At 47.0% G+C, this 16,752-nt stretch overlaps 1 protein-coding gene across 9 annotated transcripts in view; it reads right to left on the bottom strand.

The window, feature by feature from the left end:
- The window catches only part of LOC137385145 (NACHT, LRR and PYD domains-containing protein 3-like), a 106,702-nt gene that overhangs the window by 69,663 nt on the left and 20,287 nt on the right, over positions 1 to 16,752 (bottom strand). For 6 of the 9 annotated variants that reach the window (XM_068060059.1, XM_068060060.1, XM_068060061.1 and 3 more), the window contains exon 1: positions 4,384 to 4,480. The exons of 1 other annotated variant lie outside the window; for it this stretch is intronic. The gene's annotated coding sequence lies outside the window, so the exon portion shown is untranslated. Of the gene's footprint in view, positions 1 to 4,383; positions 4,481 to 14,188; positions 14,391 to 16,752 lie in introns of those variants that run through there. 2 more of the 9 variants (XM_068060058.1, XM_068060064.1) reach the window with 2 other exon arrangements.

The raw sequence follows: 16,752 nt of genomic DNA, 5'->3' as shown, positions 1-16,752 counted from the left end.
AGAGAGAGGGGTTGGGGTTGGCGGTGGGGGGGGGGCAGGGGGGAGAGAGAGAGATAAGGAGAGAGATAGAGAGATTAGCTACAGCCAACACAGGTCAACCCTGCTGAGACGAGTTGGAAGCCAGCTACAGCAGAGACAAAAGAGTTCCTTCGTAAAAACGACTCTCCATCCTATGCGAATTGAATTAAGACGTCAGCAGCATCTTCACTCCGAAGTCGACTGCCAGAAGTCAGCAATAGCCCAGGAATTGCAAGACAACTAGTAACCAGGCTGGCAACTTTAAAATTAACATTCTGACAGGACAGCGCAAGTTTCCCTTGAAACAACAGACTTTCACACAATGAACTCTTGCCATTTACCTTCTATTTCTCTTCTCTTGAGAGTGTATGTGAGAGTGAATGCATGTGTGAATGCTGTTGCAATCATGTGCAAAAGTGAGTGTTGTTTAATAAGAGGTAATCTTCTCTTTTAAACCTGCCAGAAAACTTGCCATTGCCTGCTTATTTGGCAAGTAAAATGCCGTGGCAGAGACACCAGTAATGCAAAAACACTGCCTGTGCTCAGTTGGAATGCGAACAGTGAAAACCAGCCACATCACAACCCACTCGGCCATAACAGAGAACAAAAGGAAAAACCTCCTCTGCCTGAAAACTTTGGATTTAGCGAGATAAGAACATAACAAAAAAAAATAGATCATTCAGTGAAATCATGGCTGATTCTCCACCTAATTTCATATCTGGTCCATCCTCCCCGGGTTACACACTGTCTGATCACAATCGGTCCATCCTCCCTGGGTTACACACCGTCTGAAAACACTGGGTCCATCCTCCCCGGGTTACACACTGTCTGATCTCACTGTGTCCATCCTCCCCGGGTTACACACTGTCTGAAAACACTGGGTCCATCCTCCCCGGGTTACACACTGTCTGATCTCACTGTGTCCATCCTCCCCGGGTTACACACTGTCTGCTCACACTGGGTCCATCCTCCCCGGGTTACACACCGTCTGATCACACTGTGTCCATCCTCCCCGGGTTACACACTGTCTGCTCACACTGGGTCCATCCTCCCCGGGTTACACACTGTCTGCTCACACTGGGTCCATCCTCCCCGGGTAACACACTGTCTGATCACACTGTGTCCATCCTCCCCGGATTACACACTGTCTGATCACACTGGGTCCATCCTCCCCGCGTTACACACTGTCTGATCACACTGTGTCCATCCTCCCCGGGTTACACACTGTCTGATCACACTGTGTCCATCCTCCCTGGGTTACACACTGTCTGATAACACTGTGTCCATCCTCCCCGGATTACACACTGTCTGATAACACTGTGTCCATCCTCCCCGGATTACACACTGTCTGATCACACTGGGTCCATCCTCCCCGGGTTACACACTGTCTGATAACACTGGGTCCATCCTCCCCGGGTTACACACTGTCTGATCACACTGTGTCCATCCTCCCCGGATTACACACTGTCTGATCACACTGGGTCCATCCTCCCCGGGTTACACACTGTCTGATAACACTGGGTCCATCCTCCCCGGGTTACACACTGTCTGATAACACTGGGTCCATCCTCCCCGGGTTACACACTGTCTGATCACACTGTGTCCATCCTCCCCGGATTACACACTGTCTGATCACACTGGGTCCATCCTCCCCGGGTTACACACTGTCTGATCACACTGGGTCCATCCTCCCCGGGTTACACACTGTCTGATAACACTGGGTCCATCCTCCCCGGGTTACACACTGTCTGATCACACTGTGTCCATCCTCCCCGGATTACACACTGTCTGATAACACTGGGTCCATCCTCCCCGGATTACACACTGTCTGATCACACTGGGTCCATCCTCCCCGGGTTACACACTGTCTGATAACACTGGGTCCATCCTCCCCGGGTTACACACTGTCTGATAACACTGGGTCCATCCTCCCCGGGTTACACACTGTCTGATCACACTGTGTCCATCCTCCCCGGATTACACACTGTCTGATCACACTGGGTCCATCCTCCCCGGGTTACACACTGTCTGATAACACTGGGTCCATCCTCCCCGGGTTACACACTGTCTGATCACACTGGGTCCATCCTCCCCGGGTTACACACTGTCTGATCACACTGGGTCCATCCTCCCCGGGTTACACACTGTCTGATCACACTGGGTCCATCCTCCCCGGGTTACACACTGTCTGATCACACTGGGTCCATCCTCCCCGGGTTACACACTGTCTGATCACACTGGGTCCATCCTCCCCGGGTTACACACTGTCTGATAACACTGGGTCCATCCTCCCCGGGTTACACACTGTCTGATCACACTGTGTCCATCCTCCCCGGGTTACACACTGTCTGATAACACTGGGTCCATCCTCCCCAGGTTACACACTGTCTGATCCCACTGAGTCCATCCTCCCCAGGTTACACACTGTCTAATCACACTGGGTCCATCCTCCCCAGGTTACACACTGTCTGATAACACTGGGTCCATCCTCCCCGGGTTACACACTGTCTGATAACACTGGGTCCATCCTCCCCGGGTTACACACTGTCTGATCACACTGGGTCCATCCTCCCCGGGTTACACACTGTCTGATCACACTGTGTCCATCCTCCCCGGGTTACACACTGTCTGATCACACTGGGTCCATCCTCCCCGGGTTACACACTGTCTGATAACACTGTGTCCATCCTCCCCGGGTTACACACTGTCTGATCACACTGGGTCCATCCTCCCCGGGTTACACACTGTCTGATCACACTGGGTCCATCCTCCCCGGGTTACACACTGTCTGATAACACTGGGTCCATCCTCCCCGGGTTACACACTGTCTGATAACACTGGGTCCATCCTCCCCGGGTTACACACTGTCTGATAACACTGGGTCCATCCTCCCCGGGTTACACACTGTCTGATCACACTGGGTCCATCCTCCCCGGATTACACACTGTCTGATAACACTGGGTCCATCCTCCCCGGGTTACACACTGTCTGATCACACTGGGTCCATCCTCCCCGGGTTACACACTGTCTGATCACACTGGGTCCATCCTCCCTGGATTACACACTGTCTGATAACACTGGGTCCATCCTCCCCGGGTTACACACTGTCTGATCACACTGGGTCCATCCTCCCCGGGTTACACACTGTCTGATCACACTGGGTCCATCCTCCCTGGATTACACACTGTCTGATAACACTGTGTCCATCCTCCCCGGGTTACACACTGTCTGATCACACTGGGTCCATCCTCCCCGGGTTACACACTGTCTGATCACACTGGGTCCATCCTCCCCGGGTTACACACTGTCTGATAACACTGGGTCCATCCTCCCCGGGTTACACACTGTCTGATAACACTGGGTCCATCCTCCCCGGGTTACACACTGTCTGATCACACTGGGTCCATCCTCCCCGGGTTACACACTGTCTGATAACACTGGGTCCATCCTCCCCGGATTACACACTGTCTGATAACACTGGGTCCATCCTCCCCGGGTTACACACTGTCTGATCACACTGGGTCCATCCTCCCCGGGTTACACACTGTCTGATCACACTGGGTCCATCCTCCCTGGATTACACACTGTCTGATCACACTGGGTCCATCCTCCCCGGGTTACACACTGTCTGATAACACTGGGTCCATCCTCCCCGGGTTACACACTGTCTGATAACACTGGGTCCATCCTCCCCGGATTACACACTGTCTGATCACACTGGGTCCATCCTCCCCGGGTTACACACTGTCTGATAACACTGGGTCCATCCTCCCCGGGTTACACACTGTCTGATAACACTGGGTCCATCCTCCCCGGGTTACACACTGTCTGATCACACTGGGTCCATCCTCCCCGGGTTACACACTGTCTGATCACACTGGGTCCATCCTCCCCGGGTTACACACTGTCTGATAACACTGGGTCCATCCTCCCCGGGTTACACACTGTCTGATAACACTGGGTCCATCCTCCCCGGGTTACACACTGTCTGATAACACTGGGTCCATCCTCCCCGGGTTACACACTGTCTGATCACACTGGGTCCATCCTCCCCGGGTTACACACTGTCTGATCACACTGGGTCCATCCTCCCCGGGTTACACACTGTCTGATAACACTGGGTCCATCCTCCCTGGATTACACACTGTCTGATAACACTGGGTCCATCCTCCCCTTTTCCGCCTTTTCATCGGAGGATCCTAAAATTCTCCATTTTGTCTACGAATTGCAGATTAACCCAACCAGGTCAAGTTCTGTACAAACACTCGACATTAATGTTAAAACTCTTTATGAATAGTATATCATTCTTTCTGCCTGATATTTTACTCGATATTAATACTATTCCTTGCCGCAGCTGTAACTCACCGTCACTCAAACTCCAGTCCGCGCTTCACAACACTGGAATTCCCCGGAACGGGACTCGCTGTAACCGCGCATGCGCGGCAGTGGAGCCGTTCAACGACTGACAAAATAAAATAAACACAAACAGTTCAATAATTTCAGAGCATGATGGGGCTCCTCATTTTACCTTTATTTTTAGTTATTTTTTTCTTTTTTGTTTGTTTATTTTATTTCATCTTGGTTTGTTCACTTTGTTTACCCACTGTTTTATTTTGATGTTTGTACTTGTTGTCACTGAGACCGCCCTCAATGCAGCCCAGCCTCTACCAGTCATGGATCAGCTGGACATACAGACAACAAAATCGGAACTCAGTGATGCCATTGATTCTCGAGCCAGCGGAAAAGCCCCTGGGAAGGTTGGCATTACCCCTGAAATAATCAAGAATGCCAAGCCTGCTACACTCTCAACACCACATGAACTGCTTTGCCTGTGCTGGGACGAGGGAGCAGTACCACAGGACATGCGCGATGCCAATATCATCACCCTCTATAAAAACAAGGTGACCGCGGTGACTGCAACAACTACCGTGGAATCTCCCTACTCAGCATAGTGGGGAAAGTCTTTACTTGAGTCGCTTTAAACAGGCTCCAGAAGTTGGCCGAGCGCATCTACCCTGAGGCACAGTGTGGCTTTCGAGCAGAGAGATCGACCATTGACATGCTGTTCTCCCTTCGTCAGATACAGGAGAAATGCCGCGAACAACAGATGCCCCTCTACATTGCTTTCATTGATCTCACCAAAGCCTTTGACCTAGTCAGCAGACGTGGTCTCTTCAGACTACTAGAAAAGATTGGATGTTCACCAAAGCTACTAAGTATCATCACCTCATTCCATGACAATATGAAAGGCACAATTCAACATAGCAGCACCTCATCAGACCCCTTTCCTATGCTGAGTGGCGTGAAACAGGGATGTGTTCTCGCACCCACACTGTTTGGGATTTTTTTCTCCCTGCTGCTCTCACATGCGTTCAAATCCTCAGAAGAAGGAATTTTCCTCCACACAAGATCAGGGGGCAGGTTGTTCAACCCTGCCCATCTAAGAGTGAAGTCCAAAGTACGGAAAGTCCTCATCAGATGCTGCTTTAACATCTCACACTGAAGAGTGTCTGCAGAGTTTCATCGACAGGTTTGCGGATGCCTGCAACGAATTTGGCCTAACCATCGGCCTCAAGAAAACAAACATCATGGGGCAGGACGTCAGAAATGCTCCATCCATCAATATTGGCGACCACACTCTGGAAGTGGTTCAAGAGTTCACCTCCCTAGGCTCAACTATCACCAGTAACCTGTCTCTAGATGCAGAAATCAACAAGCGCATGGGAAAGGCTTCCACTGCTATGTCCAGACTGGCCAAGAGAGTGTGGGAAAATGGCACACTGACACGGAACACAAAAGTCTGAGTGTATCAAGCCTGTGTCCTCAGTACCTTGCTCTATGGCACGAGGCCTGGACAACTTATGTCAGCCAAGAGCGACGTCTCAATTCATTCCATCTTCACTGCCTCTGGAGAATACTTGGCATCGGGTGGCAGGACCGTATCTCCAACACAGAAGTCCTCAAGACGGCCAACATCCCCAGCTTATACACATTACTGAGTCAGCGGCGCTTGAGATGGCTTGGCCATGTGAGCCACATGGAAGATGGCAGGATTTCCAAAGACACATTGTACAGCGAGCTCGCCACTGGTATCAGACCCACCGGCCGTCCATGTCTCCGCTTTAAAGACGTCTGCAAACGCGACATGAAGTCCTGTGACATTGGTCACAAGTCGTGGGAGTCAGTTGCCAGCGTTCGCCAGAGCTGGCGGGCAGCCATAAAGGCGGGGCTAAAGTGTGGCGAGTCGAAGAGACTTAGCAGTTGGCAGGAAAAAAGACAGAAGCGCAAGGGGAGAGCCAATTGTGTAACAGCCCTGTCAAACAAATTTTTCTGCAGCACCTCTGGAAGAGCCTGTCACTTTAGAATTGGCCTTTCTAGCCACTCCAGGCGCTGCTCCACAAACCACTGACCACCTCCAGGCGCTTACCCATTGTCTCTCGAGATAAGGAGTCCAAAGAAGACTTGTGGCTGTTCAATTTTCAGTCCATTAACACCCTATCTGTACTAATGCTTTGTCTTTCAACACATCATCAACATATTGTTTGCCTTTGCTCCATGACCTTCTGGTCAGCTAATCTGTGACCTTGTCCTATCCACACCTTCTCCTTTGTTATCTCTTGCCCCACACCCACTTTACTTGCTTATAACCTTTTACATTTCCAATATTTGCCAGTTCTGAAGAAGGGTCATTAACCTGAAACGTTAACTCTGCTTCTCTCTCCAGATCTGCTGCCAGACCTGCTAAGTATTTCCAGCATTTCTTGTTTTTATTTCAGATATTCCAGCATCTGCAGTATTTTGCTTTCAGTGAAATATTCAGCAGGTTTGGCAGTAACTGTGCAGATAGAAAGAAAAATAATGTTTCAGTTCAATGAAGGTTCATCATTTCTGTTTGATCCGTCTGCATCAATTGTTTCCACATTCTCATTGATGGAGGGGGAAATTCGCCATTTACAGGAACAGCAGATTAATTAACCGGACTGGCCCTGTACTGTCAGCCGATATTAATATTATATCACTTTATATTTCTATCACTTGATATTTATATTGTACAGTGTTGGAGCCGGAACTGTTCATCAGCGTCACTCCGATCAGCCCCTGCTGCCCATCACTAGGAAACCCCAGAGTCACGGCACCGAAATGGGAAAAGGGACAATGGATCTGGGGGAGAGTCAATGGAAAAAGGGTCGATGAAGCCAAGGGGAGAGTCAATGGGAAAAGTGAGGATGGAGCCGGGGGAGAGTCAACGAGAAAAGGGACGATGGAGCCGGGGGAGAGTCAATAAGAAAAGGGACGATGGAACCGGGGGAGAGTCAATGGGAAAAGGGAGGACGGAGCAGGGGGAGAGTCAACAAGAAAAGGGACGATGGAGCCGGGGGAGAGTCAATGGGAAAAAGGACGATGGAGCCGGAGGAGAGTCAATGGGAAAAGGGAGGATGGAGCCGGGGGAGAGTCAATGGGAAAAGGGAGGATGGAAATAGGGGAGAGTCAGTGGGAAAAGGGAGGATGGAGCTGGAGGAGAGTCAATGGGAAAATGGAGGATGGAGCCGGGGGAGAGTCAATGGGAAAAGGGACGATGGAGCCGGGGGAGAGTCAGTGGGAAAAGGGAGGATGGAATCGGGGGAGAATCAATGGGAAAAGGGACGATGGAGCCGGGGGAGAGTCAACGGGAAAAGGGAGGATGGAGCCGGGGCAGAGTCAGTGGGAAAAGGGACAAAGGAGCCGGGGGAGAGTCAACGGGAAAAGGGAGGATGGAGCCGGGGGAGAGTCAACGGGAAAAGGGATGATAGAGCAGGGTGAGAGTCAATGGGAAAAGGGACGATGGAAACGGGGGAGAGTCAGTGGGAAAAGCGACGATGTAGCCGGGGGAGAATCAATGGGAAAAGGGAGGATGGAGCCAGGGGGAGAGTTAATGGGAAACGGGAGGATAGAGCAGGGGGAGAGTCAATGGGAAAAGGGATGATGGAGCCAGGGGGAGAGTCAATGGGAAAAGGGGGGATGGAGTCGGGGGAGAGTCAATGGGAAAAGGGAGGATGGAAACGGGGGAGAGTCAGTGGGAAAAGGGAGAATGGAGCCGGGGGGAGAGTCAATGGGAAAAGGGACGAGGGAGTCGGGGGAGAGTCAATGGGAAAAGGGAGGATGGAGCCGTGGGAGAATCCCTGTCAATGGGAACATGGAGAGTCAACACCAGGAGCTGCCGGACAAAAACAAACAAAATAAATTTAAAATAGACCCGAGGCAGAGATTCTGCCCTGATCGGGGCTGAATCTGGAGGCTGTAAAGAGCTGAACTGAAAGATGAGCCATTGTTCCTGGACCTTCGGCTGAGTTTCATTGAAACAGGGCTGGAGGCCAAGGCCAGAGCGAACAGAGTGGGAATGGAGACCAGAATTAAAATGACAGGGATCTGGGAGTCAGTGTCAGGTTAGTTATCTGTATGGAGGAAGGTGAGCACTCAAACATGTTTAGTCTCCTCAATGTAGAGGAGATGGCATCATAATCAGTAAATACAGTTACTAAACTGAAAAGAGTAAAAGTAAATTACTATTTCATCTGGAAGAGGTGTTTGGGGCCCTGGAAGATGATAAAGGAGGATGTAATAGGGCAGGGATCGCACCTCCTGTTTACATTTCATTCACCCATTCCTTCTCAAAGACCTTATAATATAACAGTAATAACAATATAATCTAATTTAATTTAGTTCCTGGACCTGACCATCTTGGAGCCATGTCTCAGTCAGGGCTACAATATAATATCCTCCAAGCTGACTCTGCACCGAATCCAATTTATCCTTTACACTCTGTGTGTTTGTATTAAGAACGCTTATTTTGGACTTTGGTCACAACCCCTAACCTGTGCTTCTGCTCTAATATTTTAATCACTTTTATTCCTTTCTGCCCATTAAATTTCTTTACATTTTTTAGTTTTCCCTTTACCTATAGTGCATAAAACAAAGTTTAGAGTTATAGATAGAGAGATACAGCACTGAAACAGGCCCTTCGGCCCACCAAGTCTGTGCCGACCATCAACCACCCATTTATACTAATCCTATAATTAATCTCATATTCCCTACCACATCCCCACAAGTCTCGTACCACCTACACTAGCGGCAATTTACAATGGCCAATTTACCTATCAAGCTGCAAGTCTTTGGCTGTGGGAGGAAACTGGAGAACCCGTCGGAAACCCGCATGGTCACAGGGAGAATTTGCAAACTCCACACAGGCAGTACCCAGAATTGAACCCAGGTCGCTGGGGCAGTGAGGCTGCGGTGCTAACCAATGAGCCACTGTGCCATCCCAAAACAGTTTCTAACTGCTACTCTAATCTCTTTCCTTTCATTTGCTTTTGAACTATTATTTATAATTAATTATTGTATTACTATTTTTTCCACCTGATCCCTTCCCTCCATTTACTCGTTTAAAGTCCTTGTTACTGCCTTGGTTACTGGTGAGGTTTCAGCTGGAGTATTCTGTACAATTCTGGGCACCACATTTCAGGAAGTCCTTGCAGGGGGTACAGAGGAGATTTACCAGGATGATACCAGGGATGAGGGATTTCAGTTACATGGTGAGATTGGAGAAGCTGAATTGTTCGTTTTAGAGCAGGGAAGGATAAGAGCAGACTGAATATAGACATTAAAAATAGAGAGATTGTGTTTGAGCGAGTCTGGAGAATCTGTTTCCTCTGTCAAGTGTCAGCAACCAGAAATCATAGTTTTAAAATAAATGGCAAATGAAGAGAGGGAATGGAACAAAAAGGGCTGTTAAAATATGGAATGCATGACATGAAATATTGGTGGAAGAAAATTCCAAAGGAATTTTTAAATGGTTGGGTCAGCGGGTGTGGGTGCGGGGCTGGGTCGGGGGTTGCGGGTCTGGAGCTGGTCAGTGGTTGTGGGGCTGGGTCAGTGTGTGTGGGGCAGGGTCAGTGGGTGCGGGGCAGGGTCAGTGGGTGCGGGTGTGGGGCTGGGTCGGCGGGAACAACAGATGAACTGTACAGGGTCGATGTGAAGGGAAGCTCAGGTTACTGATGTTCACTGCAAAGAAAATATCCATTTCAGGGGAAGTTGGATAAACACACGAGTGAGAAAGAATTAGAAGGATACACTGATAGGGCTTGAGAAAAGGATGGGTGGAGTCTCATGTGCAGCAGTTGGGTCGAATAACCTGTTTCTGATCTGTTAATTCCATTTAAAAATTCTATTTAAAAAGGGAAGTGACAATTTCACATATTCTGAAGCTTTGCTCTAATTCTGGAGACTGCAACAAGCAAACTGCTCTGGTGGAACTGAGAGATTCCAGTCTCCCATCCACAGCGTGTGGAATATTCAGTCAAAGTGACCTGAGTTTAACTGCTTCTATAACTTCAAGCACAAAGGTGAACTGGGTTTTTCAGCGGGGAGGATTTGATCAGAGACTTGCCCAGTTTGACCTGTGGGTCGAGGGTTAGACATGTATATCTCCATCTCCAGCCTCTCTTTCCTCTCAATGTTTTGTCACCTCCCGAATCTTCCTCACAACTCTGTATTTAAATCTCTCCAATCAGGTTTCCGCTCCTGTCACAGCAGTGAACTGATAATAATCAAATCACAAATAACACCTTCTCTGACTGTGATAAACTATCCCTCCTCATTCTTCTTGACCTCTGCAGTCATTGACACAGTCGAGCACTACATCCTCTTTCACTGCCTCTCTTTCATTTGTTAAGGGCAAATTGTTTTTCACTGACCTGCTCGAGTTTTTTGATGAGCTAACAGAGAGGGTTGATGATGGTAATGTGGTTAATGTGGTGCTCATGGACTTCCAAATGGCATTTGATAAAGAGCCACAAAACAGGCTTGTCAGCAAAATTAAATCCAATGCAATAAAAGGGACAGCAGCAGCATGGATACAAAATTGGCTGAGTAACAGGAAATAGAGTTTTTGTAACTGAAGGAAGATATATTGTGGGGTCACCAGGGGTTGGTGTTGGGATCCCTGCTTTTCTCGAAATATATTAATGACTGAGTCTTCGATGTATAGGGTACAATTTCAAAATTTGCAGATGACACAAAACTAGGAAATATGGTCAACTGTGAGGATAGTGATAAACTTCAACAGGACATAGACAGACTGGTGGAATGGATGTGCAGAGGGTCCTGGGGGTATATGTGCACAAATCATTGAAGGTGGCAGGATGATAAAGCAGATGGGATCTGGGGCTTTATAAATGGGGGTATAGAGTACAGAACACAGAAGTTATGTTAAACCTGTCCAAAAGACTGGTTTGACCTCAACTGGAGTATTGTGTCCAGTTCTGGGCACCACATTTCAGGAAGGATGTGAAGGCATTCAAGAGGATGCAGAAAATATTCAAGAGAATAATTCCAAGGATGAGGGAGTTCAATTACATGGAGAGATTGGAGAAGCTGGGGCTGTTCTTGGAGAAGAGAATGTTGAGGGGAGATTTGATAGAGGTGTTCAAAATGATGAGGTGTCTGGCCAGAGCTGATAGGGAGAAACTGTTCCCATTGGTGAAGGGTCGAAAAGCTGAGGACACCGATTTAAGGTGATTGGCTAAAGAAGCAAGGAAAAACTTTTTTATCTAGTGAGTGGTTAGAATCTGGAATACACTGCCTGAGAGTGTGGTGGAGGCAGATTCAATTGTAGCTTTCAAAGGAGAATTGGATTTTTGTCCAAAGAAAAAACATTTGCAGCACTCCAGGGAAAAGGTGGGAGAGCAGGACTGGGGGAGTTTTCTCACAGAGAGCTGGCCAATGGTTATAGCACAGAAGGAGACCATTCTATGATCCTATGATTGTCCAGCTCAGTGGGACTGACCTCACTTGCTTTCACTTGTACCCATCCAATGATAGCCAGAGGACCTTCATCAATGGCTTCTTTTCCCTCTCGCACACTTTTACCTCTGGAGTCCCCCATGGATCTATCTTCAAACTCTCCTATTTCTCTGCTTCATGCTGCTCCTTGAAGACATTATCTAAAGACAAGTGATTAGCTTTCACATGTACACTGACAACACTCTGCTCTAACTCTCCACCACCTCTCTCGGCCCCTCTACTACCTCTGCGTTATCAAGCTGCTTGTCCAACATCCAGTTTTAAATGTACTGCACATTTCTCCAATGAAACATTGGGAAGACTGAAGACATTGTGGAGAATTATCATTGTAATTCAGCAGTCAAATCTACCACTTACACATTTATGGCATTTTCTGAGATTGTAAGATCCCTTCAATCATAAGGTCAGAAGTGGGGATGTTCGCTAATGATTGCACAATGTTCAGCACCATTCACGACTCCTCAGATACTGAAGCGGTCCGTGTAGAAATGCAGCAAGACCTGGACGTGATCCATACTTGGGCTGAAAAGTGGCAAGTAACATCCGCGCCACACAAGTGCCAGGCAATGACCATCTCAAACAATAGAGAATCTAACCATCTCCCCTTGACATTCAATGGCATTACCATCACTGAATCCCCCACTATCAACATCCTGGGGGTTACCAGAAACTGAACTGGAGTAGCCATATAAATACCATGGCTAGAAGAGAAGGTCAGAGGCTAGGAATCCTGTGGTGAGTAACTCACCTCCTGACTCCCCAAAGCCTGTCCACCATCTACAAGACAAGTCAGGAGTGTGATGAAATACTCTCCACTTGCCTGGATGGGTGCAGCTCCAACAACACTCAAGAAGCTTGACACCATCCAGGACAAAGCAGCTCGCTTGACTGTTTGTGAATGGAATGCCATTCACTCCCTCCACCACCGACACACAGTGGCAGCACTGTGTACCATCTACAAGATGCAATGCACCGAGGCTCCTTAGACAGCACCTTCCAAACCCGCGGCTTCTACCACCTAGAAGGACATGAGCAGCAGATGCATGGGAATACCACCACCTGCAAGTTCCCCTCCAAGCCACACACAATCCTGACTTGGAACTATATCATCGTTCCTTCACTGTCGCTGGCTCAAACTCCTGGAACTCCCTCCCTAACAGCACTGTGGGTGTACCTACCTCACATGGACTGCAGCAGTTCAAGAAGGCAGCTCACCATCACCTTCTCCAGGGCAATTAAGGATGGGCAATAAATGCTGGCCTAGCCAGCAACACCCACATCCCTTAAAAACAAATTTTAAAAGATATTTTGCAGATCAATGCTGCACAACACCTCACTGTTTAAAGTTTTATAATTTATAACGTAAATATTATCATTAATATATAGTGGAACGGTGGGAAATGTCCTCACCTACTACGGTGCTCATTAGTCAGCTGCTGACACTCTGCAAGATATGGTAAATATATTCAAATAGAAACACATCTCCATGAACACACAATGTCACTGCCCATAAAGACTAGAGGACTCATACCCAGTTATACATTGTGTATGTGAGTAGATAAATTATATTCATAAAACACCATAATTTAACATCAAAACTCAATAAATCAAAATATTAAACACAAGTCTGTGAATAAAATAATACATTGCTGTACAACTGTGTAAAAATGGCCCCCATGTATGGAAATTGGCTCTGAGGTGAGCAGCCTGTTCACTTCCAGACCTGCTGTCGATAAAATGCCCCGAAGCCAGGACCGTGGCAGGGAGCTGATCCAGCGCAGCTCCCTGTGATTGTAGTGACATCCTCCTGCTTCCCAACCCCTCTCCCGGGGCCAGAAAATATCAGCCCGTGACTCAGAGGACGGTTTTCCTGAGCAACAATGTAACATCAGGGAGCAGGAGGCCACACTGAGTGGGATAGGGGTGAGAGGAATAGAAAAGCAATAGTGATGGGAGATGTCTGATGTTTAACTGGAAGTGAATGTAACAGGAGCCGAGTTGGACCAGCAGCAATGTGGAAAATTACAGGAAGTGTCTGTTATAAACAAGGCTTTAATTCATTCCAATTAAATCTCACTGGCCTTGCTCATACTTAGACAAATGAACTGGAATGTCTTTCCACTGCTTCTGTAGGTTTTTACACCACGAGACCTGACATGCCAGAATGGCAAGTGAACCTGTCTGAATGTTCACTGCACTGCCCCAGTTCTGCAAGGCCTATGAAATAATATTCTCCAATAAACAAGCATTGAAAAAGGCATCATCAACCCAGGAAAGTATTAAACAACAGCAAGTGGAAATCTTACTAATTATAATTATCCAGATAACCTACCGCTCAGAAACAACAGCTGTATAACCTCATTTTACTATTACAGACAATGTGTAAAAATTATTCCAGGAATCCAGAAGATGTTCTTACTCCTGGACTGACGAATACATAGAGAGAATTTTTTACTGAATGTTTCAACTTCCTTTGGATATAAAATGGAACCAACGTCTCTTGTACTGAGATCTGACAGACTGTTACCGGGGCAATAGAGGAAATCACTCAGCAAAAATAACTGAAAAGGAACATCACGTGTTGAGTTCAGTTAAGAGGAAGATTTAACCCTGAACATTCAGCCAGGTTTTCTAACCATGAAGCTGCAATTCCAAGAACGATTTTTTACACCACTAGACCTGACATTGCGGATTGACTGTCAGTCCCGTCGCGCCACAGATCGCATAACATATCATTTAAAACTTTCCAAATTAAAACAAGACCCAGCCAAATTATACCATCTATTAACCCCCGAATGCGGCTAACCAAACCAGGTGTTTTTAAATCAACAAATTAACTCTTTAATTAGAAGAACTAAATTCTTAAACACGATGAAGATATAAACAACTTTTAAAATCGGAAAATATTTGAGTCCTTGCAAATTTACAGTCCAGTGTTGCTTGAAGTCCTCACAGCTGTCCGATGGGGGAAAAAGGTTCTTGCAAAGTAGAACAGTCCGTAGTCTAACTTCAGTAAATGATGCTTTCCTTCTCCAGTGAATTTCAACAATTAACAACTTGCAAACACTTTCAATAGAATCAATCTGACTTTAGAGATTTTGAGGGATAACAGTCTAACTTCCCTTCCTTCATTTCAAATTATCAGAGATCTCCGTTTTGGCTTGACTTTTTTTTTAGAACTTGGAGAGATAATAATTAAACAGACTAAAATCCTATTCCTTCAGTTTAAATGGTTGAGAGCTCTTTTTCAGATGCTAAACACCACAGCTGTCTGTTTGTGTGTTCTCTGTGTCTGTGTTCTGTTCGAACAAATTGTCTTCAACTAAAATGCCAGTTCAAAATTGAATTGTTACAAATGTATCACTTGATACTCACTCTCAGTGGCTGTATCCATGGTAACAAGAATGCACCCTTTGAATTGCAGTCTCCAAATGGCTGTTTCTAAGGCAATGAAAATGCACCTTCCTATAACTCCTGTGGGTTGCTGGTTCTTAAAGCAATACTGATCCTTTGCAAGCCTTAAAGGCAAACCACATATTCCTGGAAAAAAAAAACTACTGGACCATGACAGGATAGTGTGGGAAAAAGGCATTGAAGTGGATGATCAGCCATGATCATGAATGGTGCAGCAGGCTCGATGGGCTGAATGGCCTACTCCTGTTCTATGTTCCAAAACATCTGATATTTGAGAAGTGCAAGGAATGTGACTATTACAAAATATTATATTTCACAAAACCCCAGTTAGTGTTCAAAGGGCTGAAACATGGTTGTTTCATTTCCTGCTGAAAGCAGGTCCCAACAATAACCAGGCGATTTGTGCTGAACGAGTACAGCAATGAATCTACAATGTAGCAGGACAAAGACTGTTCTCAGTTTAATAAAAACCTTCAGTCGAGGCTGGGAGCTGGATCAGGTGACCACTGAGAACCCTGTATTCTGACAGAACACAAAGTAATTACATTTAATCAATCGTTAAATCCAATAGTAAGCATTAAATCGAAAAATAGATGTAACAATGGGAAATAAGTGAATAGCAAAACCCAGTTTTTGGTTGAGACCTGTCTGTTTATTTTGATGGTTGGATATGAAATGCATATTAATCCAGTAACAATAGCTGGCACTACCGGAACATGCAGCATAATATCAATATAGGGATAGGCAATAAACGCTGTCCTAGCCATTGACACCCATATCCCATGAATGGGGAAAAAAGACAGGGACCATAAAGGTTGTTTATTTCCGAGTTGGTGCTGTCGGCTTGGACACTGTACACTGGAGAATGGCGGATTCTCTGCCCAGGGTTTTCTGTCCATTAACCAATGGCAGCGCACCCAGAATTTACTGATGTGTGTCATCAGTGCACAAGACTCACCGGCATCGGCATAAGTCAAATAATCCACCTCAGTGTACAGGGGAGGGGTGGCTCTGTGGTCCCAGCTGTGCAGTGCCCTAACTCGGCACATCTGTAGCTGGTCCAGCCCACAAGATACAACCAGAGATCAGTTTATTAAGATCCATTCCCTGCTCCATTGGTCAGTGTATGGCTACCTGGGAGCTGCTGGGAACATTAAAATAATACTTTAAGAAAACCAGAGAGGATGATCTGGTTTTACTTTGAAGATTTCTGAATGTGGGACATGACTCTGCGAGTAGTGCCTTGATCTTCCTCTAATGGTGCTGTGCTATCTTTCACTTCCATCTGTACAAACAGGGCGGGACTTGACTTGAATTGCACAACCATCTTCAGCTGCTTCACTGACCTTCCCTCCATCATATGATCAGAAGTGGGGATGTTCACTGATGGTTGTACATTGTTCAGTACCATTCCTAACTCCTCAGATACTGAAGCTGCTGCAGCAAGACCTGCACAACATCGAGGCTTAGGTTCATAATGCC

The sequence above is a fragment of the Heterodontus francisci genome, chromosome 28 (genome assembly GCF_036365525.1).
Source record: "Heterodontus francisci isolate sHetFra1 chromosome 28, sHetFra1.hap1, whole genome shotgun sequence".
Lineage (NCBI taxonomy): Eukaryota > Metazoa > Chordata > Chondrichthyes > Heterodontiformes > Heterodontidae > Heterodontus > Heterodontus francisci.
This window is presented reverse-complemented; position numbering and strand designations above follow the sequence as displayed.